We start from the raw sequence: 26,085 nt of genomic DNA, 5'->3' as shown, positions 1-26,085 counted from the left end.
TGTCACTACATGCTGACGGCTCACTCGAACAGCCCAATTAAAATCTGTCTGTGATGTGATAGCTCTTTCATGGTTGCTAAGCTCAGTGCCACAATGGATGAGGCAACACTTTACAGCTTACAGCAAAGAGCTGAGGGTCAAAATATCACAACAATAAAGTACTGCAGAGTCTAAATACACTGTCATGTGAGGAAATCACTGCAGCAAGCATTTCTGTTGCGTAGGCTGTTTCTTTATCACTCTCTCTTCACCTTCCATCTCCATTTTGTCTTCTCTCCACTTCCAGGTTAGTGTTTTTTGTCATGAATCTTGCCCTGGAGGCAGCTCTGCAGATTGGTCACATGATTCTAAACCTAACCACACCGCTAACCCTAATGCCTAACCCTAACCACACTGCTAACCCTAATGCCTAACCCTAACCTTAACCACACTGCTAACCCTAATGCCTAACCCTAACCTTAACCACACTGCTAACCCTAATGCCTAACCCTAACCCTACATTAATTTTGACTTGCAGCTGGCCCATCTAGCGGACATCTCTCAGTTCTGCCTCCAGGGCAAGATTCATGACAATAAACGTCAACCTGCCTTCCACCTCTCCTTTCTCTCATGTAATATCTATAGCTACCATGATTTAATCACACAAAGCAGAGGGAGTTGCGCCTACATTACTTATCCACACACACACACACACACACACACACACACACACACACACACACACACACACACACACACACACACACACACACACACACACACACACACACACACACACACACACACACTCCTCTGCATTACTGTGGTAGTGCATTCAGCCCAGGCAGGCAGGGAGTATCAGTGGGTGGACAGGCAGGACGGGGATTCCTTTATCATCATCATCATCATCATCATCTCACCCCCACACATCCCACTCAAACCCTGGGAGAGGGGAGAGAGGGTTGACTGGTTGGAGCCAGTTAGGGAGGCAGATGGGACAGCCACAGAAGCTTGGGGGTTGAGGCAGTGGAAGAGGGACTGTGTGTGGTGGGCCTGGACTCTGGAGCAGATGGAGAGCAGTCTGCTGGAGGACCTTCTCTCTCAGGACTGCAGATTTATAAATATGCCAACTCAAAACAGCCATCATAACACATTGACCAAAATCCTCTTCCAATACAGATTCCAAATCTCCTCCATCCCCACAGATCATTTTTAGGGCTCAGACAGAAACTCTTGTCATGCTGACTTAATACATGAATGGATGACTTGACTTGGCAGTGTGTTGTGAGGCAAAATCTAAATCAATAGCCATTGAAGGCTGAGAGAGACAGACACAGACATGAGACAGAGACAGACAGGAGACAGAGACAGACAGACAGGAGACAGAGACAGACAGAGACAGACAGGAGACCGAGACAGACAGACAGGAGACAGAGACAGACAGGAGACAGAGACAGACAGGAGACCGAGACAGACAGAGACAAAGAGAGATAAACAGAGACAGAGAGAGACAAACAGAGATAAACAGAGAGAGACAAACAGAGATAGAGACAGAGAGAGATAAACAGAGACAGAGAGAGACAAACAGAGACTGACAGAGACAGAAAGCGGTGAGGTGAGAGGAGGCGTGTGTGTTTGGCAGGCAGTGGCTCTTGGGTGGCATAGCTGAAATGGCTGCCATTCCTCAGCCAGGATCACTTACACTGAGCAGCTGATCACCCGGACAACTAGCCATATGTTGGCGTTGTCATGGCGACGGCTTTAAGACCGGGAGCAGTAGACATTGCTGGAACACTTCAGCTGCCTTTGATGATCTTTCCCATTGGATGAAGGCCTTCACAACACATTTGTAACCTACAGGCTACAGATCCTATGAGATGTGATAGTGTACATGCACCATGGATTAAGTCCAGTACCATGAGTACATTGTTAATGAAAAGGACAAACCATATAAGCTAATGTCGTAAGCTGCTCAGTGGTACTGCCAAGTATTAGTATTTTACTAGGATCCCCATTAGCTGCTGCTAACACAGCATATACTCTTCCTGGGATCCACACCAAACACACTACAGACTCATGTAAAACATTCTAAATATGCAGACTCACAGTGACACATCAGATATTCTCAGAATCTAATGCCATAAGCATAAGCTGACATAATAGTGAAGTTCAGAACACTGCAGATCTAGGGTCAGATCTCAGGTTAGAAAAGCCAGTAGTTTTCCATCCATCCAGGGCTGAGCTGTCCAGACAGAGTCTGCATTATGGGGACACAGTACAGCGTGTGACAGAGTCTGCATTATGAGGACACGGTGTGTGACAGCCAGCAGCATCAGACTGCTGAGGTGGCCTTGTCACTGTGTCCCCTGCCTGGGTACAGGCCAGTGGTGATGACACCAGCAGACAGGACAGGAGACGTTGGTGACAGTGCGGGGGGGAAATCTCTGGGATCTGGAAAAGCAATACGACACTATTATGGGTACAGTACGACACTATTATGGGTACAGTACGACACTGTTATGGGTACAGTACGACACTATTATGGGTACAGTACACAACACAAGCCCAACACTTTTCACTTTCACACAGACGTTTGACAATTTGACCACAGAAGAGGTACTCCTTTTAGTTGTCAGAGAGGAGAGTGAATTAGATAGGTTATTTCGTATCGCCCCTGGAAACGGTTGCCCGGTTGATTGCCACCTGGGAAACCACTGTGGCGACCCCACAGTGGGGCGATGTGATTGTCCAGGAGGCTTCAGGCCTGGCTACCATTGTGGCAGTGGGAGCTGTTTATCCATTAATGCCACCACCCCCAGCCTCCCGGAGGCTGAATAGGACTACTGTAGATCACTGTGGGTCATTTAAGATGGCCTGTGGTTCCCAGGAGGCCAAGGACAGACGGAGATAAGGGGGATACACTCACAGGGTTTTGGAAAGAAAGAGAGGTGAGAAAGAAGGGATAAAAGAGGTCTTTAAACAAGGCTGTTTACAAAATGTCTGCTCCTACAGCTTGCCAGAAGAAGCACAGTCCCAATTGTGCTGACTACATCCTCTGGAGAGCATCCTCTCTAAGTGCATACTGAGGCCACGGTACCGTCTGGGGGAATAGTAGTGAACAGATTAATATGGCAGGATAAGGATGTCAGACCTCATAGTCCATGTTGCTGTTTGTGTTCCCTTGACAACCGCTGCCAGGATCAACAACAGCCAATGGCACACAGACCCTGTCAGGTTGAATTAGTCCTATCCGGGAGATGAATCATTTGGGGGAGGGGGGGACTCTTGTGGCTGTGTGTCTTTGGGGTGTGTGTCTTTGGTGAGTGAAAGTTCATCTTATGTATGTGTCTGTGTTTCTTTGGGGTGACATCTGTAACCTCAGTTTGCCCTCCCATCTCACACACTTTTTCAAATTTTGACCTTTCCTTGTTCTCCGTTTGTCCCTCTCTGCCTCTGGCCTTCCCATCTCTCCTATTCTGCCCTGGACGACCCAGCAACAGAGAGAAATATGGGTTGAGGACTTGGGGGGGCAAAACACACCCCCTAAAACAGCTGCTGTTGTATGAGAAAGTCAGAACTAAAATATCTGATTTGATATATAATTAACGACTGTTTACTAGTGGTTCAATTATGAGGTTGGCATTTAGATCGACAATGGGATGTTCCTATGAGGATATTGATGTGAAAAATCCATCATTGACAGGCTCATGCTGTGGGCTATAAAACAACAATTTAAACAGATTAAAACATTCAGGATGACGTTATTACTTGCTAGAAGACGGCATGTTTGGAAAACCATCAACAAAAAAGACATTGCTCATCCTCATTTCTTAATTCCATTATTTTAGATGTGTGTGTATTGTTAGATACTACTGTACTGTTGGAGCTAGAGAAACAAGTATTTCGCTACACTCGCAATAACATCTGCTAAATATGTGTACGCAACCAATAAAATTTGATTTGACATTGATGTGAGCTAAAATATCCCTTTCACCCAATGGAGAAATGGGCTAAATTATCCCCGAAAGGGACATGGACTGACTGAACTGACAGATGTGAAGGCCATTGAGCTAACAACCACTGTGGGACAGAAGGAATCCTACCCAGCTCTCATACAGGACAAGCTATACAGAACATCACAAGACCTTTTACGTCTTGAAACGGAGCTGGAATGTCATCACTCTTTCACAGAGAAAAAGATATTCATCAACTGAAAAGCAAGACAGCGATTCTCATAAAAGGTGAGTGGAGTAGACTAGGCTACAGCTCTCGGTCGTTGCTTACTTCCCTTTCCATAATGAAGGTGGTAGCGGGTCGATTAGTGGGTGTACTCTGAGGCGCTGCAGTGGGAGTGAGGATGAAAATATAGACCCCCATTATCATCATCACAGGCCTGACAGCCCAATCGCTGTAATCATGGGGTGGGAGGGTGACAGTAATAAGAGGGTAAGAGGGGGTGGGATCTCCCGGGAATGGAGGAGAGAGGGAGTGAAGAAAGAGAGGGATGGTTTGGGAGAGAGAGCTGGTTTACGCAGGAGAGAAGAGAAAGGAGGGAGGGAAAAAGAGGGGGATCGTTTAGAAGGAGCGAGAGAGAGGGAAACTCTGTGCCTGCTGCCTTCAGCGAGGTCGGAGTAGCGTACTGCAATGCACAGCACCATGGAACAGGAGTCAGGACAGAGTGCATTGTGGGATATTGGGGTTGTCCTCACACGGGTTGCCAACTATTCAGAGCCGTAGGCTACACACCATTAGTACGAACATGCAAATGAATCCGCCTCATTCCAAATGTATGATAATTGGATTCCTCTTTTTAAGACTGATTAGCTAGTTAGTTACTCTACGGTGCAGGATACGTAAACTGCTGCTTAATCTGTGAGTGGAGTGTTTTAGATTAGAGTGGTAACTCTCCTCACTCATGTTAGACAACCAGCCTTTGACGAGATGGAGGGAGAGGAAAAACAGAGAGCTAGGGGGAGAAATTAAGCTCATCATTAGCTAGCTGTGCTGAATTAAGACTAGCGATTAGCGGCTAAACACCGTAGGCTTTTTACCAGCGCAAATTCCAGTTGGCCTCAAATCCATACGGAGGTGGCTTTTGAATAGCCTAAACCACCAAACAACGGCAAAAAGGAGCTGGCTTTGGTATTCATCAGGCCTTCCTCAGTGAGACCGGATAATGGCAGCAGCAAGCGGAACCAGTCAAAGTAATTCGCTTACATTCAAGTCACTGTGGATTCTCTGCTACCAGGCCATTTAGATGGAAAACCACGGCAATATAACATGATACATACTTAATGACTGGCATTTTATATTACGACACCTAAAGAAAAATGGCTATTCCTCAGTCAAGGCGAATAGCTCCGAGAACGGTGACAACAAAATCTAAATGTCAGAGAGCTTCTCGCTCCATAAAAACACTAGTATTGCTGACTGCTGGTGAAATCCCTGAAGCTAAAGACTAGCCTAACTCCCCCGTAGACAACTGAACTCTGGCACACCAGACTACAGAGAACTCAGCCCAGCAGGCCTATCTCTTACACACTCAGACAGCCAGCTGTGTCTCCCCTCTGAGATCTGAGTCACATCCCTGTGCAGTGACATGATCATGTAACGTATACAGTACACCCCCTCTGATCCTATACCGTAATACAGTACACCCCTCTGATCCTATACCGTAATACAGTACACCCCCTCTGATCCTATACCGTAATACAGTACACCCCTCTGATCCTATACCGTACTACAGTACACCCCTCTGATCCTATACCATAATACAGTACGCCCCTCTGATCCTATACCGTAATACAGTACACCCCCTCTGATCCTATACCGTAATACAGTACACCCCTCTGATCCTATACCGTAATACAGTACACCCCCTCTGATCCTATACCGTAATACAGTACACCCCTCTGATCCTATACCGTACTACAGTACACCCCTCTGATCCTATACCATAATACAGTACGCCCCTCTGATCCTATACCGTAATACAGTACACCCCCTCTGATCCTATACCGTAATACAGTACACCCCCTCTGATCCTATATCGTACTACAGTACACCCCTCTGATCCTATACCATAATACAGTACGCCCCTCTGATCCTATACCGTAATACAGTACACCCCCTCTGATCCTATACCGTAATACAGTACACCCCCTCTGATCCTATATCGTAATAGAGTACACCCCCTCTGATCCTATACCGTAATACAGTACACCCCCTCTGATCCTATACCGTAATACAGTACACCCCCTCTGATCCTATACCGTAATACAGTACACCCCTCTGATCCTATACCGTAATACAGTACACCCCTCTGATCCTATACCGTAATACAGTACACCCCTCTGATCCTATACCGTAATACAGTACACCCCTCTGATCCTATACCATAATACAGTACACCCCTCTGATCCTATACCGTAATACAGTACACCCCTCTGATCCTATACCGTAATACAGTACACCCCTCTGATCCTATACTGTAATAGAGTACACCCCCTCTGATCCTATACCGCAATACAGTACACCCCTCTGATCCTATACCATAATACAGTACACCCCCTCTGATCCTATACCGTAATACAGTACACCCCCTCTGATCCTATACCGTAATACAGTACACCCCATCTGATCCTATACCATAATACAGTACACCCCCTCTGATCCTATACCGTAATACAGTACACCCCCTCTGATCCTATACCATTTACATTACATTTACGTCATTTAGCAGACGCTCTTATCCAGAGCGACTTACAAATTACATAGGGGTATACCGTAATACAGTACACCCCTATGGCAGTCTGAGTCTATACTAGCTGCAGTGCACTGAGTTTTAGGGGAGATGAGAGGCTGCGGGGCTAAGGCTAGTGCTGCAGCATGCAAAGTGAAAACATCTCCCTGCACACGCCGTACTGATTGATCTGCACACAGTCACCCCCATCCCCTGCAGAGAGAGGGAGGGAGAGGGTAGCTGGCTGGATGTTGTAGTGGAGATAATTGCTGCGTTAATAATTGATACTTCCTGAAATGCAGCGGTGAGTGGGGATTCTGGCTTCACCGATGAGAGAATCATTTCAAAATACAATAAATAAAACTAAAAGCATGAAGTTATACATTTACAATATGAACTACGGAAACAGATGCGGTACTACTATAGCTATCATTCTCCGTAACATAGTAAAACATTCTTAATCCTATGTACTTTCAGTCTATGAGTCAGCACACCAGTCTCAAGTGTGATTCACGAAGCTCAGATTTTACCCACGCCTGAGTCGTGCTCCGTTCCTCTGTTCCTCACCTCCTCCAGAATCCCTGAGCCTCCCTGCTGCCCCTCCTCCATCCCCCCTTTCTTTGACTCATCCTCCACTCGCAGGGCTAATGATGGAGCCCAGGGGTCTATTCTACTCAGTGGTACAGCTTTACAAAACGTACATGGAAATAGGATTAATAGAGATAACATGAGTCTCGATTTTCTATGCACTCTACAACATATTTCTCATTTGTAGGTTGTGTAATGTTGAACGCTGTTGAATAAGCCTCTGATCTAGCCTCCACAAAGAGATCTGTGTCCCGTGTGAGTGAAGTCTGACGATACCGCTTCCGCTATCAAATACTGTAGGAACACACTGGACAACACGGTCTGTCTGTTCACCTAAACATCACAGCCCTCTCCAGTCCAGCTGACAGGCCAGGGATGCACCTGTCAGACAAAACAACTCTGCCATACTCCAATGAAAAACAGGCTTACGTGTAGGCCACTAACATCAGCGTCACACAATTACATCTGTTTTGGATATTATGTACCTTCATATCTACGTATAAGACATAATCCTTTGTGATACTAACCATTCTATTAGGGTAATGTACTGAGAACAGTGGGTGAATATGATTATGTGATGAAGCCTAAACAGTGTGTGGGCTGGGCTCTGGGCCTGTATTCACAAGAGTAGGATTGCTGCTATAGGATCAGTTTTAAATAAGATTAAATGGACAGGAGGGACCGGATCCTAGATCAGCTCTACTCTGAAACTCTTTTGAATACGGGCCCAGATCAACTGTTGAGTTATTTCAGAGCGTAAAGAATGGGCCCCCAGCCCCGGGCTGGTCCGGCTGGACAAACAAAACATGGTGTTGACAATGACATCACAGTCAAAACAAAGGGCTCCCAACCACCCAACTGCTGCACGTTTTGGGCCGGACGTCAGCCACGTGCTCTCTCTCTCTCTCTCTCCGGCTCACTCTGTCCTCCGCCTGCTCGCTTTTTGGTTTGTCTGTTGTACACTGTATGGTTGATGGTGATGCCAGTGTCAGAGAGAAAACAGCAGTTTTGTTTTGTTGCTCATTGGATATCCTATCTAAAAACATTGACCTTCTTATGAACAATTCTCTCTTTTATGAACAAGTCTTATACATGGATATATTATCTCTACAGCTTATCAGCGTACGCCCAATATGTTCCCCCTGTCGATGCTTATTATGCATTAGGGTTTATGGTTGAACCAAAATATTACATGTAACAACAAAAAATAGGAAATAATTAAATATATGTGACATTGAATTAAACAATAATGTATCTTGATGCTAATATTATGTACAATATGTAATTATGTTTCCATATGATAACAATAGTCTAATATATTCAATATGCTATAAACTATTGTTTAACAGTTTCACTCAATTCAATCAAATGAAGTTAATAATTATGACACACCCCTCACTATTGTCATTGGTTGCACTAATTGCACCGTTTGTCTACATAACCTGGTTCAAGCATTCATGACATCACCCCGAAGGAGGCACGGTGATGCCGAAACGCTGGCGATTTACCCAATAAATGACTGGGAGTTTATATATACAGTGTGCAACTATTTTTTATAGCTTAGTTTCTTTCCCTTTAGTCAGCACCTCTACATAAAGTAATTATCTCTGGGTGTGTGCCAGCTCATGTTTTTTATTTGGTTTTGTTGCTTTAACAGGAATGTTGGTGGTCTTTGTATCTCTCCCTCCTGGGTAAAGGCTGACAGGGTCTGGGTGCCATCTGCCAGGGGTGCAGGGTTATTTCTCCGCCCCCGTAGTGGGCACTGCCACCAGGCACGCCGTCTCCACATGAAGCCAATTAAGTTGGCCGTTTGTGGTCTCCACACTCTGATTCATATCGATACTATCCTTCCCAGAGCCACACATTTAGTCAGGAAATGAAAAGTGGGATGGGATTACAGTGCTATCATTCACTCTCCAGAATGATCATAAACTCGCCACCCAATTGAATTTGGGCATCATGGTGGCATGCTATACTGTATGTATGATGCATTTCTCTTCTACAATACCGAAGGTGGGAATATTTAACCCACTGTTTGTCAGATGGTGCTGTATACTAATGAGTAGGGATGCACGATATATCACTGAACTTATCGGAATTGGCCGATATTAGCTAAAAATGCCAACATCGGCATCAACCCGATGTCTAGTTTAACGCTGATGTGCAAAACCGATGTCAAAACTGACGTGCATACCTATATAACATAGGTACATGACGTAATGACGCCACGTTAAAATTAGCGCTACATGTGCAACACAGCATTCATTTGAAAGAGTGAGAACATTTCAGCGAGACAACTCAAAGGCGAAATCCATTAACGACACGATAATGGAATTCCTTGTCCTTGAAAAAACAACCGTTCTCTGTCGTGGGTGACGTTTGCTTTCGCCGACTGGCCGAGCACCGGTACACACTACCAAGTGCGCTATTTTTCAGATGTTGCCCTACCGGAGTTACACAGTAATAGTGTCACTGCTGTAAAAATAAAAAATAACATTGCGTCACTGCTATTAGCTTCACGACTGACATTTGGACCAGCGATTTCAGCCCCATGAGCATGCAGAGTCTGACAGCACAGTGGGTCGTCGAGGATATCGTACTGAGGAAAGTCGTATTGCGTAAGAAATAGGTTTTGATTATGTTTTACTGGTAATGGGGACATACGTAAATGCCAAAAAAATTACTTTCGGTCAGTGTGGTGTGTAACCTTTATTTAACTAGGCAAGTCAGTTAAGAACAAATTCTTATTTACAATGACGGCCTACTTAGGCCAAACCCGCACAACGTTGGGCCAATTGTGCGCCGCCCTATGGGACTCCCAATCACGGCCAGATGTGATACAGCCTGGATTCGAACCAGGGACTGTAGTGACGCCTCTTGGACTGAGATGCAGTGCCTTAGACCGCTGTGTCCATGTGTGTGTTAACTATTTAAACTGTACTAGAATGCTTAAAAGGCCACAAAAATGCTAAATATCGGTACCAGGTTTTTTCGTCAAGGAAAATATAGGATATCGGTATCGGGTTTTTTCCCCAAGGAAAATATCGGATATCGGTATCGGCCAAAAATGTCATATCGGTGCATACCTACTATTATTGTCACATTCCTAGATGGCTGTTGACATTCCTAGATGGCTGTTGACCTAAATGGTGCTCTGCTCTCTAATCCACACTTGGCCCTCAAAACAACTGATGCCTAACGGGGGGGGGGGGGGTCTGTACCCTCTAGCTACAAGGGGAGGGGTGAAGGGGGGTTCCTCTCAACTAATCCCTATCTAACGTCAAATACCATCTCCGCCAACAGCAAGAACAAACATCAGAAACGACAAGACGTCATACTCATCAACACCAATTAATCAGACGACTAGAAACTGTAGAAACGGACAATGAATTCCAGTATGAAAGATCCACTCCAAGACCGAGGCCATCATCCCACAATAACGTAATGAATAGTACAGTATCTTCCAGTTACAGCAATATGAAGCCTCGCGAGTGGCGCAATGGTCTAAGGCACTGCATCGCAGTGTTAGCTGTGCCACTAGAGATTCTGGGTTAGAGTCCAGGCTCTGTTGCAGCTAGCCGCGACCAAGAGACCCATGGGACGGCGTACAATTGGCCCAGCGTCGTCCAGGTTAGGGGAGGGTTTGGCTGGCAGGGATGTTCTTGTCCCATCGCGCACTAGCGACTCCTGTGGCGGGCCGGGGACAGTGCACGCTGACATGGTCACCAGGTGTATGGTGTTTCACATTGGTGCGGCTGGCTTCTGGGTTAAGTGAGCATTGTGTCAAGAAGCAGTGCGGCTTGGTTGGGTTGTGTTTCGGAGGACACACGGCTCTCGACGTCCACCTCTCCCGAGTCCGTACGGGAGTTGCAGCGATGAGATAAGACTAACTACCAATTGGATACCATGAAATTGGGGAGAATTTTTTTTATTTTAATAATAATACTTTTTTTAATTCACAGAAATATGGGTTATAGATCTGTCATTCTCATTGAAAGCAAGTCTGAGAAACAGTAGAGCTGTTCCTTGTGAGATATTGCTATGCTTCAATTCCTAAATTCCATTTTTGCGACTTACTTTGGGTTTTGTACACCAGCTTTAAACAGCTGGAAATACAATATTTTTGGTTATGGAAAATATATTTCACAGCAGTTTAGATGGTACAATTATTCTCTACACTATACCGTCTTGTTTTGTCGCAAACTGAAATAAGACAAACTATTAGAATTTTAGCAACAAGCAAATGGTGGACCGATTTAACACTAAAACATCCCTCAGTATTGAGGTCATAAGGTCATCATGGTTAAGAGCGTATCATGTGAGGTGATGCCATGCTTTATCACGCAGGGTGCAGCTCCATGCAGAAGACCACAGCCCTCCTCCCTATGGCATACAGCTCCGTGTGGGGACCCATAGCGCCGCGAGGGCCCCATTGTCTGATCTCGGATCAGCGCCACGTGGGGGCTTTGTGATGGTTTGCACCAACAGGCTGAAAGTGATTCAGCCTTTTCATTCTTTCTAATCCATTCCTGCCGAAGTGCACATAAAAACAGCTTTCCCCATTTTATCTGAACACGCACATGCAAACACACACACACTTTTGCCTCTTTCCATCTAGACTGGTACATTGAGGAATAACAATTTAGAATAATAACAAACTAGAAATGGATGTCATTGCCAAGTATATTATCATGCAAATGAATTTGGTTGAGTCGTCAACTAAAGTGAATTCAACGTGAAATCCACACACAAAAAAACAACGCTGTAACCAGAGCCCATTCATTTATTCAGCTATAGAGGAAGAATGAAGGACACCCATCCTAATGAGATAAAAATGGACTCTGTAGCCATGCCAACAGTGGCTCTTATCAACCGGCCATCGAGCTCATATGGATTAAGTGACTTTGCATTGAGCCGGTTACTGCACCTTGTCATCAATGACCTCTAATACAAATCGGCACTATACCGCATTTGCACTATGGACGTACACCTCTGCAAGGCACTGTATATACTCTGTACATTAGCCACGTCAGCATCCTGCCCTCGGCTTATATAGATATAGCCCCTCTGTAAAAATGCTATATAGTCCCTCTGTAAATTGCATATTCCCATTGTAATCAACCTGTACTTGATGTTTACTGTTCTGATATTGTATATTCTGTATGATCAAGTCTATGTGGACTTGTGTCTGTATTCTGTTTGGATATGGTCTACTGCTGGCAGCACCTTCAGCAACACAACGATTTACTATGCAGCAAGGCCTACATCCTCAGACTACATACATGTAAACATAAAACCGTAGGACTAGCATCCCGGGCCCAGCTATCCTACATGATGTTCCCAGAGAGATGTCCATTCATCTCTAAAATGAAATATGCACAACATTGATCTAATTAACTATCAGTCAGTCAGGACTTCCTTCATTCCTGCCCCTTCATAACGGTTTGGCTCCTAGTCCCCTTCATAACGGTTTGGCTCCTAGTCCCCTTCATAACGGTTTGGCTCCTAGTCCACTTCATAACGGTTTGGCTCCTAGTCCCCTTCATAACGGTTTGGCTCCTAGTCCCCTTCATAACGGTTTGGCTCCTAGTCCCCTTTGTAAGTCGCTCTGGATAAGAGCGTCTGCTAAATAACTTAAATGTAAATAACGGTTTGGCTCCTAGTCCCCTTCATAATGTCTCCTGTGTCTAGTCCCCTTCATAATGTCTCCTGTGTCTAGTCTCCTTCATAATGTCTCCTGTATCTAGTCCCCTTCATAATGTCTCCTGTGTCTAGTCCCCTTCATAATGTCTCCTGTATCTAGTCCCCTTCATAATGGCTCCTGTGTCTAGTCCCCTTCATAATGGCTCCTGTATCTAGTCCCCTTCATAATGGCTCCTGTATCTAGTCCCCTTCATAATGTCTCCTGTATCTAGTCCCCTTCATAATGTCTCCTGTATCTAGTCCCCTTCATAATGTCTCCTGTATCTAGTCCGCTTCATAATGTCTCCTGTATCTAGTCCCCTTCATAATGTCTCCTGTATCTAGTCCCCTTCATAATGGCTCCTGTGTCTAGTCCCCTTCATAATGGCTCCTGTATCTAGTCCCCTTCATAATGGCTCCTGTATCTAGTCCCCTTCATAATGTCTCCTGTATCTAGTCCCCTTCATAATGTCTCCTGTATCTAGTCCCCTTCATAATGTCTCCTGTATCTAGTCCCCTTCATAATGTCTCCTGTATCTAGTCCGCTTCATAATGTCTCCTGTATCTAGTCCCCTTCATAATGTCTCCTGTATCTAGTCCCCTTCATAATGTCTCCTGTATCTAGTCCCCTTCATAATGTCTCCTGTATCTAGTCCCCTTCATAATGTCTCCTGTATCTAGTCCCCTTCATAATGTCTCCTGTGTCTTGTCCCCTTCATAATGGCTCCTGTGTCTTGTCCCCTTCATAATGTCTCCTGTATCTAGTCTCCTTCATAATGGCTCCTGGCCTATTCACTAGGCCTGGTTAAAAGGTTGAGCGGGCGGGCCATTTCAGTCTAATCATCTCAGCAGTCCTAACAGGGCAGGCCTGTGTACCGTTCTGCTCAGCATAATGAACGAAATGTCATCCTGATGACATCACACACTGAAATAGTTGGATCGTGAAAGACCGTGGCATTTCGATTGTTTTTCTTCTGACCATTTTCACTGACATATAGGCAAAGGATGTTTGGAGAATGAGTTTACAATGTGGATTGCGAAGACATACATATACATCTGCACAGTCCATGTCAAGGCGTCAGCATGCTTCAAAGACTTTATTGAAAAATCCCTACTGTTGACCAATCACCGATGAAGGTGCGTAGACGTCGGCTACCGACTTCAGCTTGCCTCCAGAAAAAAAGCATGCGTGTCCGAACAGCCTAAAAAAACTTGCTGAAGTCCAAAATGAACAAAAACATCACAAAATGTCGGCATAATATATGCACCACCTTTTCCGAACTGTTTCGGCTGGGAAGCATGCGGGAAGCATCTTTGATTAAGACTAATCAAAGATGCCCAAAACCTCAAGCATTGTGATAATGGCTAATAGAACATATTCTGGACACCATTCATTTGCCCATGGTAACCACAGATGAGGAGAGACAGGCAGGTTACTATAGGCTACCATTGACATCTGAGGGGTGAAGAGGGGTGAGCAGGAAAGCCTTCTCAAAGGAAAAAGACTGGAAACCATGGCCTAAGGACATTGATTACTAATAAATTCAGAAATCAGAGGCTTCAATGGAACACACACCCCTATGGCAACTGACAGTAGACCATTTACAATGGACAAAATACTGATGTGTTTGGCATGACAGTAGACCAACGTCAAGGAGTGCAACCTTCAGCTGTCTTTAGTCAAAGTGGAATAGTGGATATGACTGTAATTGAATGAAAGGAATGAGAAACGTACGAGCAATGGAAACCAGCCATCTTTTACAGACTATATGACAATTCCATTCCCACTAACAATGACACCTCCGCTTCTCCCAGGGGAAAACCGGTTAACTGCTACAGTAGACTTTATTTGTGCGCTATCGTATCCTGCGTCATTTTGAAACGCTGTTGGGATTTGCTCTCTATTACCACTTAGAAGATTTCCCCTGAGAAAACAAAAATAAGAGCTCCAGGTAGGCTAGCTGGATGCGGCTGTCTCATACACACACACAGACACACACACACACACGCTCTCTCGCACACAAACACAGTGTGTAGGTTTTATTTCCTCCAGTTCCTCGTCCTGTAAGGATAAAGGGAATGAAAATGCTTGGTCTAAACGAGCAAACCAGCACATGGGGAGATTGGGGCCTACAGGTCACCCTCTGTGGATATTACCTCCAAATCCTCCATGTATTTATCTAATATGTAATCACTGTCTACAGCATCCCCAGATTGATGATATTCATCATATTCCCACGCCTTACATGTACCAAATGGATTTACATTTATAGATTTATCTAAGGTTAAAAGGTTAAATCTGGGGGGGGGGGATTCTCAAATCTTGCTAGACCTGAATTGGCTGTCGGTTGCTTTGCTCAGTGGGCAACCTTAGAGGGGGAGGCGACAGGAGAAGCAGTAACAAGCTAAGCCACAGGAGAAAGAGGTATGTCGATGTGCCCTTGAGTAAGGCACTTAACCCTAATTTGCGCCGTACTACTATGGCTGACCCTGTAAAACAACATTTCTGGTGTACACACACACAGTTGATGTCGGAAGTTTACATACACTTAGGTTGGAGTCATTAAAACTTGTTTTTCAACCACTCCACAAATTTCTTGTTAACAAACTAGTGTTGGCAAGTCGGTTAGGACATCTACTTTGTACATGACACAAGTAATTTTTCCAACAATTGTTTACAGATTATTTCACTTATAATTCACAGTATCACAATTCCAGTGTGTCAGAAGTTTACATACACTAAGTTGACTGTGCCTTTAAACAGCTTGGAAAATTCCAGAAAATTATGTAATGGCTTTAGAAGCTTCTGATAGGCTAATTGACATCATTTGAGTCAATTGGAGGTGTACCTGTGGATGTATTTCAAGGCATACCTTCAAACTTTCAAAAGAAATCAGCCAAGACTTCAGAAAAAAAACTGTAGACCTCCACAAGTCTGGTTCATCCTTGGGAGCAATTTCCAAACGCCCGAAGGTACCACGTTCATCTGTACAAACAACAGTACGCAAGTATAAACACCATGGGACCACGCAGCCACCATACTGCTCAGGAAGGAGACACGTTCTGTCTCCTAGAGATGAACGTACTTTGGCCATAATGACCATCGTTATGTTTGGAGGAAAAAGGGGGAGGCTTGCAAGCCGAAGAACACCATCCCAACTGTGAAGCACGAGGGTGGCAGCATCATGTTGTGGGGGTTCTTTGCTGCAGGAGGGACTGGTGCACTTCACAAAATAGATGGGATCATGAGGGAGGAAAATTATGTGGATATATTGAAGCAACATTTCAAGACATCAGTCAGGAAGTTAAAGCTTGGTCGCAAATGGGTGGACAATGACCCCAAGCATACTTCCAAAGTTGTGGCAAAATGGCTTAAGGACAACAAAGTCAAGGTAATGGAGTGGCCATCACAAAGCCCCGACCTCAATCCCATAGACAATTTGTGGGCAGAACTGAAAAAGTGTGTGCAAGCAAGGATGCCTACAAACCTGACTCAGTTACACCAGCTCTGTCAGGAGGAAATGGGCAAAAATTCACCCAACTTGTTAGGGGAAGCCTGTGGAAGGCTACCCAAAACGTTTGACCCAAGTTAAACAATTTAAAGGCAATGCTACCAAATACTAATTGAGTGTATGTAAGCTTCTGACCCAATTAAGAATGTGATGAAAGAAATAAAAGCTGAAATAAATCATTCTCTCTACTATTATTCTGACATTTCACAGTCTTAAAATAAAGTGGTGATCCTAACTGACCTAAGACAGGGGATTTTTTACTAGGATTAAATGTCAGGAATTGTGAAAAACTGAGTTTAAATGTATAAGGCTAAGGTGTATGTAAACATCCGACTTCAACTGTGTATATATAGAACCAGTCAAAAGTTTGGGTTTTTCTTTATTTTTACATTGTAGAATAATAGTGAAGACATCAAAACGATGAAATAACACATGGAGTCATGTAGTAACTTACAGACCCCTTGGCCGTAGATACATAGGTGGAAAAGAGGGTCTGGAGTGGTGATGCTGCAGGCTGACTAGGTTGGGGGAGGGGAGAGTCTTTACCTCCCCCTCTCCCTCCCTTCCTGTGCTCTCATCCCTTGGCCTTGGCCAGATCCTCATCTGTGCTCATAGAATTCTGATGATGTAGTCAGGTCCATCATAATGGTCCTACTGGCAGCCATTCACTGTGATAATGATACACTGGTGCCATAATATAGCCAGAAATATTACCAACGGTTGCTGACTGGGGGGGATAATAGAACCATGTGCTGTTCATACGCTGTGAAAAAGCTGTAAAATGAATACGGCTACAGGTGTGTGTGTGTGTGTGTGTGTGTGTGTGTACACATGCATGCTTTCTTACAATCCCACAAGGGGGGACATCGATTATCAAATCAGCTCCTGCAGTGGACTGCACTATACTGTAGCTCCTACAGCATCTCTCTATTTTCTATTTCCTTCCAAAGGCCAAATGTCAGTGAAGTTAAGCGGGAATAAACAAAATATTTCACTCTACAATGTTTACAGGACAGCTGGCACTTTCTTTCTTCAATCCCACCTCCTGCCAAAGAGCTCCCGTTCTTTCTTTCTCCACACGGCTTTGAGATGTAAAACAGAGAGAAGTTTCTCTCTCAAAGCAGCAGCTGATTCTGTTGGCCCTGATGTAGCCCAGGGGATATCAATTAACATTCATTCAGGCTAGCAGCTTAGCAATCAAGTAGAGAGAGAGAGAGCTGGACTGAGAGTGCATTGTGTTTACAAATGGTGTACACACACACACACACAAGCTGCACTCTAACCCCCTACACACACACACACACACACTCCCTCAATTTATAAGTCTAATTACCCAGTGATGGTCAGGGCCCTGGTAGGGGAGCTAGGGGAGGGTGTTGGTTGGCAGACCCCTACAGACACAGACATTTCCTGGGACCAACGATTTGATTGTTTGGAGGAGGAGCAGATGGCAGGCTGGGCTAGGCTGTAGTCGGGCCGTGGGGCCGTCCTTCATGTGTTAGCGCTGGTAGCTTGTTAGCGCTGGCTGCTAAGCCCAAGGGTGAGGCATTTGATGGGCTTTTTGAGACGTGTCTCTGGGGCTTTGGGTTCTAATACGCTAGCGGCTACGCTAACCGTACAAGGCTCTCATTTGAAGGATTTATGATGTTCTTACACAGCCAAAACAGTGTGATAGCGTTAAAGACTTAGAATCCAATGTTTTGGATTAAATACTGAATTTAATTATTTGGAGGGGAAACTAACACTTGAGAAAAGAGAACCCCTTCTCTCTGATAACAAAATCATCCACTTTACTATAATACAGAGCTTTGATAAAAAGGACACACTGAAATGGCTCAACTCAAGGCCATGCCTCTCACCGTCACAGGACACATCAGACGTAATAGTGAGTGACATCATGTTACAGCCATGGGGGGACAAACAACAATACCTCATCACTGCCACACAGACAGACACACACAGACAACCCCCTCCAGAGTCTGCTTTAGAGGGAATCACAGGAGACACGCCCGGCCAGAGACGTGAGCATGGGGAGCATCTCAGAGCGTGAAAAGCAGCTTAGCTGGAGGAGAGAGGCTCTGTCAGAGAGAGGGCAAGTCCTGTCAGATTATCCAGACAAGTCTAACGTAGAGAGAGTTCACTTGGCAGACAGGCAGATTGGACAAGGAGAAGTGGAAAAGCAAAAGCCCATAGATTATGTAGTTAACCATTTAACTGCTAAAGATTTAACATAATCAGAAGTTCTACGTATAAGCATTGCTTATTTACTCAGACACAACAGTTTGATGAATTTACAAAGGCATGCACTTAAAAATATGACCAGGAAACCAGAGTAATATTTGTAGTTATCTGAATAATTTTCATTCAGAAATCGAAATCAAATTAAATTCCATTGACTGAAAGGCGGTCATTAAAGTGGACGGCATCCAATATAGTCCAACTCTGTTCTTTAAAGGTAAGGATTCAGGCTTCTGCAGTTTCTGCAGTTATTTATTTATTTCACCTTTATATAACCGGCTAGGTTAGTTGAGAACAAGTTCTCATTTACAACTGCGACCTGGCCAAGATAAAGCAAAGCAGTGCGACACAAACAACAACACAGAGTTACACATGGAATAAACAAACATACAGTCAATAACACAATAGAAAAAAGTCTATATACAGTGTGTGCAAATGAGGTAAGATAAGGGAGGTAAGGCAATAAATAGGCCATAGTGGCAAAATGATTACAATTTAGCAGTTAAATCTCTAAATTGACACTAATCTAATTTTGATAGCCTTTAGAAGCCAAACAGAGTTACTATTATGGTCATAAAACACAGTAGATAAAAAAATCCACTCATGTGTACTACATAAATCCCAGTAAAACCCCAGAGAACACTACCAGAGAACACTACCAGAGAACACTACCAGAGAACACTACCAGAGAACACTACCAGAGAACACTACCAGAGAAGCTGAATACAGTACATACCAGTACAGAGATATTGTATATTGTATTACATGTAGAGGATTTGACAAGACTACAGTTACAGTAGACAGCAGGCCACAGTATGGTCTGAGAGAGAAAAGGCCATTGGCCGGTTTCCTGTCTGTTCCAATGGGGCCGGTTTCCTGTCTGTTCCCTTATCCCATACCCTCATCCCATGCCAGAGAGGAGCTGGTGCCTGGTGGTTTCATGAGCAGGTGGCAGGGACTGATTTAGCTAAACTCTTGATCTCCGCCTGGTCAGAGACAACAACTGTTGGGGGGAAATTCTCAGCCGAGCATTGCAAGTATGATACTTCATATAACATAATGTGCAATCAGTCAAATGTCGATGTCTGAGTATTTATATGACTCACTTATGGTAAGTACACTTATGGTAAGTATTTGTAAACACAAGGTTATACGGACAAGTATGGGATCATGCTGGGATGGATGTCCTTTAAACAAGATATTTACAGCCATAATGCCCCTACATTGACCTCCATTTTGAATGCATGTTTTGAATGACACAGCATCATGAGTGTACATCCTGTTTTGCGCCCAGCTCTGATTAGATACACACCAGCGGAGGCTGCTGAGGGGAGACGGCTAATAATAATAATGTCTGGAACAAAGCGAATGGAATCAAACACCTGGAAACCATGTGTTTGATGCATTTGATACCATTCCAACTATTCCTCACCAGCCATTACCACGAGCCCGTCCTCCCCAATTAAGGTGCCACCAACCTCCTGTGATACACACATAGATGGCCTTTCCTAGGATCTGCCTCATTGAATCAAAAGGACACAGTTACTCAGCTATAGGGCCATTAACCTCCAGGGGTAATCTGCTTTTAAACAGTCCCCATCGGTCCTCCTCAGACAGAAAACTGTTGTATTGGAGTTCCCATTCGATGGAGTCGTGTAGGATGTGGTGTCCTGGTATATGCCCTCACATGCAACAGGATCCCCAACCAGCCCTCTATCAAGACTGAAAGGGCTGTTTATATGGTGATAGAAATCAACCAATGGAGTGGATCATTACGAAAGCATGTGACAGGAAGAAGAGCAATCCGTCTCAGGAGTTGAACATACAGTAGATGGTCTGAGTAACGGAGAATGACCTTATCATTAACAACCCATGCTCAGTGCGTTACCAACTCAAACTAATCAAAACAGCTCAGAGAGAGTGGAACAATATGGGCCTCATCAATGTATAATGAACAACAAGAAATTACAGCATCTTATGTCTGAAATATTGATCTGCTAAAACTCTAAATGAGGAGTCTGCATCCAATCCCTCAACGATGGTAGGAGTTACTGTAGGCTCCATTCACTATGCTATGCACATTGGTGAGATGGCTGTAGTGCCATTGGCTGCCAGGTATTTTTAAATGGTGTTTAAGCACATGAGCCATCCCTCAGAGCTCCACAGGCTCAGAGCTCCACAGAATCCCCACTGGGATTCTCTGCCTCTAACCCTTTTACAGGGGCTGAGTCACTGACTTACTGGTGTTCTTCCATGCCGTCCATGTGAGGGGTGCGTCACTTGAGTAGGTTGAGCCACTGACGTGGTCTTCCTGTCTGGGTTGGCGCCCCCCCTTGGGTTGTGCCGTGGCAGACATCTTTGTGGGCTATACTCGGCCTTGTCTTCGGACGGTAAGTTGGTGGTTGTAGACATCCCTCTAGTGGTGTGGGGGCTGTGCTTTGGCAAAGTTGGTGGGGTTATATCCTGCCTGTTTGGCCCTGTCCGGGGGTATCATCGGATGGGGCCACAGTGTCTTCTGATCCCTCCTGTCTCAGCCTCCAGTATTTATGCTGCAGTAGTTTATGTGTCGGGGGGCTAGGGTCAGTCTGTTACATCTGGAGTATTCTCTTGTCTTATCCAGTGTCCTGTGTGAATGTAAATATGCTCTCTCTAATTCTCTCTTTCTTTCTCTCTTTCTCTCGGAGGACCTGAGCCCTAGGACTACCTGGCATGATGACTCCTTGCTGTCCCCAGTCCACCTGGCCATGCTGCTGCTCCAGTTTCAACTGTTCTGCCTGCGGCTACGGAACCCTGACCTGTTCACCGGACGTGCTTGTTGCACCCTCGACAATTACTATGATTATTATTATTTGACCATGCTGGTCATTTACGAACATTTTAACATCTTGACCATGTTCTGTTATAATATCCACCCGGCACAGCCAGAAGAGGACTGGCCACCCCTCATAGCCTGGTTCCTCTCTAGGTTTCTTCCTAGGTTTTTGGCCTTTCTCAGGAGTTTTTCCTAGGGAGTTTTTCCCAGCCACCGTGCTTCTTTCACATGCATTGCTTGCTGTTTGGGGTTTTAGGCTGGGTTTCTGTACAGCACTTTGAGATTTCAGCTGATGTACGAAGGGCTATATAAATAAATTTGATTTGATTTGATTTGGCTGCTGTTAGGGTTGTGTACTGTCCTTTGAGCTAGCCTGGGTCCCATACTGTATGTGCAGTAGCCAGCTCTTCTATCGTCGTCATGGTTATAGACGGGTTGGTTGTTTAGCAACAAAACCGACGCATGCGCAACTATGGGGCCAAACAGACGGTGTTGGCTTAGATTGTTGATAACATGTAAACTATATTTAGTCTTCAATGTTTACTGAAAACATACATTTGCACAACGAGCACGTGTTGTCTCTCAAATACATTGTTACAGTTGCTAGCTAGTGAATTTTAGCCATATTAGCATCGACGTGACATCAGTCAAAACAAGACATGGTATCAAGAACAAGATAAAACTAGCTTACGATTCCCCACATGTCAGCTTCTTGTTACTGTTGGTAGCTATCTGGCCATCCAGAATCACAACACACGGACTTCTGTCCCATTGAAGCGTGTGCATTGTTTGTGAGGTTGTTAGCTAACCCGTCTATAAGTATATGCAGTAACCCATAGTTTCAAATGGAGCGCTGCCATAACAAATTGCAAGCGGCATAATAAGAAAATGCTATAGAACTGACTGTAATCTAACTGAAAGCTACAAACAAAAACACACTTAACATTCTCTGTGAGCGAGAACAACAGTATTGTTGGAGCCAACATTCATGCATTAGCATAATCGTGTCATTTGCATATGCCTGGCAGCTCATGGACAATTTTTTTGCATAGCGTTAGAATATACAAAAAAAACAGGGGGATTGGAAAGAGGAGGTTTCCCTGTGAAATCCCAGAGAGAGTCAGCCTGCATTCCAGACAGCCCTGCAGCGCTCGTTTGGATTTACCACCAGCTTCTTCAGGCAAATCCCCTGTGCCATCATCGGTGCGTGTCGCAGTCAAACCGCCCGCCACATTGCATTCCAAACAGCCCTGGCGAGTCGCCTGCTTGAAGCGGTCCCCAAGGACAGAGTAGGAAAGGCACTCCCTCTTTCTCTCACACCCCGACTCTCTGCTTCATCTCTACACAAACCAGGATTCCTCCCCTCTCTCTGTCTAGTGCCGACAACACTGAATGTTGACGGATGAATGGAGAAAACGTCCCAGTCAACTTGCAGCTGTGTTGCATCATCATTTATGATGAAGTCTCAGCCCACAGCACAGTCAAATCTGTTTCAGCGATCCATGAAGGGATAAAGACAGTCAGAGTCAGTAGTCTTTCTGTCACCACTAGCGGTTCTGGGGGGGGGGGGGGGGCAGTGCCCCTGTGACAACAATTGTGGCCCCCCTAAATGTGGAGTATGAAATAATTTTTACATAACACATTTTTGCTATCATTCTTTTTTTACATCCATTATTAGACAGTGGCAATGATGATGATTATGAACATGGTCTTTTGCCTGCTAATGCCTGCAATGCAGTGAAGAAAACGATACGACAACAATAACGTCTAATGTAACTGGCCCCTCAACAGTACAACTGGCCCCAGCTTGGCCCCCCCAGTTGAAATGGTCTAGAACCGCCACTGTCTGTCACAGACATGGGACTGAATTAGTAACGGGGTGGATATCTAAATGGGGCATTCCCAAGGATCCATCATGCTGTAGCCTATGCTTTTTGAAAGAGCAGCGATGTTGAGTACCAGAGGGAGTAAGCGAGACCATCGATTCAGAGGTGATGGCTGATCTTTTCAGTCATCGCTTGTTCTGTCCCTCTGTCGTTCTGTCTCTGTCGTTCCATCCCTTACTGTCTGTGGATGGCCGAGTAATAAGCGGACAGAGTTGGACTGAAGGGGTGAATCACTGATCGTGTACCTAAAACATGCTCTCTCTGGGCTGAAAATCAAGCTTGGTCAGCCATTTCTGGTCTAACACTGCTGTGTATTTCAGTTTGTGCAGCAAGACTGGTTCATTGCCACAAAACAAAAGCAAACAGGTGCAGATACTGCAAGTGTCTACTGTACACATTAACTGTCTTCTCTGCCAGAGAGAGAGAGAGAGAGAGAGAGAGAGAGGGAGAGAGAGAGAAATCATCCAGACCATGCCTCTCCTCCTGATACAGAGCCTCCTCTGAGTAGAGGCTTCAGTATATTGGGCTGGCCGGCCTGACTGTCTGAGAGGATAAGGATCATTATTTTCATGAGTCACTTCTCTGGCCCGTCCGTGAAGATTCCCGCAGGCTCCGGGAATCTGTCAGGAAAGAAGGGTCAACTGTGTTCTCTGCCAGGACAATATTCAGAGTTCAGATAGAAGGAATGGGATTTTGGGGGATACTGCTTCTCTTTTCTTTAGCCTTGTCTAGCACTGAAACCTTCACTGCAGCATTAGATGTCTCAATGTCTTCTATACTTCTAATCGAACGGTCCTTTACAAAAACTGACCCCCTTGACAGGCATCATGATCCTGCCGTTATCAAAGAACCACTTGCCTAACACCTCTCAGCACAGTGTCATAACCATTGCTTGTGAAATAAGAGGTCAAACCGTTAAAGCTCTGTAAAAAAACAAAACAACAGACTGCATTTCAATCCAGATTTATCAGAAAATACACTTATCTTTAACAACTGTGGAACCTGACTTCTAGGAAATGTTCTAAATCCACTCCCCCTTAATCCATTATGATGGAATCTTCTTCCTCAGATGAGGCTAGCAGCATTTATATCAATCTAAAACTAAAGCCCATGATGGGAAATTAAATGCATCATGTGTTCTTCATCACTAGCACATTAGGTTTGCGTCTCAAATGGCACCCTATTCCCTATGTTGTGCACTACTTTTGACCAGGGTCCATAAGGTTCTGATCAAAAGTACAGTCGTGGCCAAAAGTTTTGAGAATGACACAAATATTAATTTCCAAAGTTTTCTGCTTCAGTGTCTTTAGCTATTTTTGTCAGATGTTACTATGGAATACTGAAGTATAATTACAAGCATTTCATAAGTGTCAAAGGCTTTTATTGACAATTACATGAAGTTGATGCAAAGAGTCAATATTTGCAGTGTTGACCCTTCTTTTTCAAGACCTCTGCAATCCGCCCTGGCATGCTGTCAATTAACTTCTGGGCCACATCCTGACTGATGGCAGCCCATTCTTGCATAATCAATGCTTAGAGTTTGTCAGAATTTGTGGGTTTTTGTTTGTTAACCCGCCTCTTGAGGTTTGACCACAGGTTCTCAATGGGATTAAGGTCTGGGGAGTTTCCTGGCCATGGACCCAAAACATTGGTGTTTTGTTCTCCGAGCCACTTGTTATCACTTTTGCCTTATGGCAAGGTGCTCCATCATGCTGGAAAAGGCATTGTTCCTGGATGGTTGGGAGAAGTTGCTCTCGGAGGATGTGTTGGTACCATTCTTTATTCATGACTGTGTTCTTAGGCAAAATTGTGAGTGAGCCCACTCCCTTGGCTGAGAAGCAACCCCACACATGAATGGTCTCAGGATGCTTTACTATTGGCATGACACAGGACTGATGGTAGCGCTCAACTTGTCTACCCCAGTCCTCAGCAGTCCAATCCCTGTACCTTTTGCAGAATATCAGTCTGTCCCTGATGTTTTTCCTGGAGAGAAGTGGCTTCTTTGCTGCCCTTCTTGACACCAGGCCATCCTCCAAAAGTCTTCGCCTCACTGTGCGTGCAGATACACTCACACCTGCCTGCTGCCATTCCTGAGCAAGCTCTGTACTGGTAGTGCCCCAATCCCGCAGCTGAATCAACTTTAGGAGACGGTCCTGGCGCTTGCTGGACTTTCTTGGGCACCCTGAAGCCTTCTTCACAACAATTGAACCGCTCTCCTTGAAATTCTTGATAATCCGATAAATGATTAATTTAGGTGCAATCTTACTAGCAGCAATATCCTTGCCTGTGAAGCCCTTTTTGTGCAAAGCAATGATGACGGCACATGTTTCCTTGCAGGTAACCATGGTTGACAGAGGAAGAACAATGATTCCAAGCACCACTCTCCTTTTGAAGCTTCCAGTCTGTTATTCGAACTCAATCAGCATGACAGAGTGATCTCCAGCCTTGTCCTCGTCAACACTCACACCTGTGTTAACGAGAGAATCACTGACATGATGTCAGCTGGTCCTTTTGTGGCAGGGCTGAAATGCAGTGAAATGTTTTTGGGGGATTTAGTTCATTTGCATGGCAAAGAGGGACTTTGCAATTAATCTGATCACTCTTCATAACATTCTGGAGTATATGCAAATTGCCATCATACAAACT

General features: G+C 44.7%; 1 protein-coding gene across 1 annotated transcript in view; it reads right to left on the bottom strand.

The window, feature by feature from the left end:
• Positions 1-26,085, bottom strand: part of LOC115191586 (serine/threonine-protein kinase DCLK2) — a 59,526-nt gene that overhangs the window by 21,856 nt on the left and 11,585 nt on the right. The window lies entirely within an intron of this gene.

The sequence above is a fragment of the Salmo trutta genome, chromosome 4 (assembly GCF_901001165.1).
Source record: "Salmo trutta chromosome 4, fSalTru1.1, whole genome shotgun sequence".
Classification (NCBI taxonomy): Eukaryota; Metazoa; Chordata; class Actinopteri; order Salmoniformes; family Salmonidae; genus Salmo; species Salmo trutta.
Note: the sequence above shows the minus strand (reverse complement) of the source record. Positions and strands in the feature narration are given on the sequence as shown.